Here is a 2,500-nt window from a genome sequence, read left to right on the forward strand (position 1 = left end):
GCTCCTCCTCCTCGTCCCTCCTCCTCTCCTCCTCTCCTCCTCCTCCAGCTCCTCCTCATCCCTCCATCTCTCCGGCTCCTCCTCGTCCCTCCTCTCCTCCGGCTCCTCCTCGTCCCTCCATCTCTCCGGCTCCTCCTCGTCCCTCCTCTCCTCCAGCTCCTCCTCCTCTCATCCTCCATCTCTCCTCTCTCCTCCTCGTCCCTCCTCTCTCCAGCTCCTCCTCATCCCTCCATCTCCTCCATCGCTCCTCCCTCGTCCCTCCTCCTCCCTCCTCCTCCTCGTCCCTCCTCTCCTCCAGCTCCTCCTCATCCCTCCATCTCTCCGGCTCCTCCTCGTCCCTCCTCTCCTCCAGCTCCTCCTCATCCCTCCTCTCCTCCAGCTCCTCCTCATCCCTCCTCTCCTCTCCCTCCTCCCTCCGCTCCTCTCGTCCCTCCTCTCCTCCGGCTCCCTCCAGCTCCTCTCCTCATCCCTCCATCCCTCCTCTCCTCCAGCTCCTCCTCGTCCCTCCTCCTCTCCTCCTCGCCCTCCTCCCTCATCCCTCCATCATCCCTCCTCTCCTCCTCCTCGTCCCTCCATCTCTCCGGCTCCTCCTCGTCCCTCCTCTCCTCCGGCTCCTCCTCGTCCCTCCTCTCCCTCCGGCTCCTCCTCGTCCCTCCTCTCTCCATCTCCCTCCTCATCCTCCCATCCATCTCCCATCTCTCCTCCTCCTCGTCCCTCCTCTCCTCCGGCTCCTCCTCGTCCCTCCTCCCCCTCCAGCTCCTCCCCTCGCCCTCCATCCTCCGGCTCCTCCTCTCCTCCCTCTCTCTCCTCCTGCTCCCTCGTCCCTCCTCCCTCCGGCTCCTCCTCGTCCCTCCTTCCCTCCGGCTCCTCCACGTCCCTCCTCTCCTCCTGCTCCTCCTCGTCCCTCCATCCTCTGGCTCCTCCTGGTTCCTCCTCTCCTCCTCGTCCCTCCTCTCCTCCGGCTCCTCCTCTCCTCCAGCTCCTCCTCATCCCTCCATCTCTCTGGTTCCTCCTCGTCCCCCTGGTCCTCCGTCTCCTCCTCCACCTGCTGTAGAAGGACTCTGTGTTGTTTTTGTCCCACATGCTCTGAGTCCTACCTTCTGTTCCTGTTAACTCTATCATTGTCTTCAGCTGTGTCTTAATTTAGTCAATTACTTTGTATTTATTCCCCGTGTGTTTCAGTTTTTCCGGTCGTCTATATTTTATATTTACGTTTTTCTGCCCGAGGTATTATTTCTTTGTAAGTGATTTAAAGTCTCCGAGTGCTCCTTCTCTAAACCACACCGTGACACATTTACATTTCAGTTTATATTCATTTAGATTTTTTTTTTAATGGTGTTACCAGTCAAACCTTTCTGAATAGTACTTTAACTATCTTCTGCTCAGCAAGCCTGTATTTATTTGATTCAAAGACTTTATTTTAAAATGTAATTGATTCATGTGATTTCTTAACACTGCATGACTCCTCAGACGTTTTCAGACGTTTTTCGTTTTTAGTATCATGATAAAAAAAAACCCAGTTAGCTTGAGTTTACATTTATTCATTTAGCAGACGATTTTATCCAAAGTGATTTAAGAAAGGTTTCAGAAACATTTCGCATTGGCATTTAGTTTTAGGCCACGCTTCTGTTTGAAGGTCATCAGCTGGAGTGTTAGATTAGAGACAGGGCTGTGTGTGAACTCAACTAGATTCTAGTCCGCTAGGGGTCGCGCGAATCAAAGTCGGCGCAAAACTCGGCGCTCGTTCTCGATCATGAACTAATTCAATGAATACCGTTTTCCTCCCCTGCAGTGATACACGTCATATTTTAATCATATATCTGGTTTTTCCTCTTAACTATCGCCGGCGGATGTGTTAGTTGGTGTTACCGTCACTCATCTCCACAAACACGAGTTATTTTTACACGGAGCAGAGAAATGAGAAGATCGCTCGGGGGTGACGCGTGCGTGACGTAGAGGCGGGTCAGAGCCGGTATAAGAGGCGCGGCAGCAGCCGGCGTCTCCCTTTAGTTCAGCCCACCTGCGTGCCTCCATCAGCCTCGCTCTTCATCCTCCTCCTCCTCTTCATCACCAGGATGGCTCAGCTGATCCCCGCCGGAGTCCTTTTCTGCGCGTTCTGTCTAATCACTCAGGTACGAGACTGCGCGTGCACGTCTAGAGACTTCTCTAGACTGATGCAGAATGAATTTGAAATGAATTTAAAGTGTAGCCTGTTTGGACGAGCTCGCACGCAGAGTTACGAAATCTTTCCTTTTCATGTACCTTTTTTTTTAAACCTAAAAGTAAGGATACTCTATAATTCGCACGCCTGAAATCTGATTTGAGCTTCATTTTAATAAAAAGCGAAGGCAAAGGCGTCTCGGACTCGTCACTTTCCTCCTGGAGAAAGTCTCTCTGAAGTGCCTGTGTTTGTGGAGGATGAATGATTTAAGTGTATCGCTGTCTTTCCGGGGTTAGGTTTCTGTGAGAAACCCGATCCAGATCCACTCAGAACCTCGCT

Source organism: Puntigrus tetrazona, unplaced genomic scaffold (assembly GCF_018831695.1).
Source record: "Puntigrus tetrazona isolate hp1 unplaced genomic scaffold, ASM1883169v1 S000000223, whole genome shotgun sequence".
Taxonomy (NCBI): domain Eukaryota; kingdom Metazoa; phylum Chordata; class Actinopteri; order Cypriniformes; family Cyprinidae; genus Puntigrus; species Puntigrus tetrazona.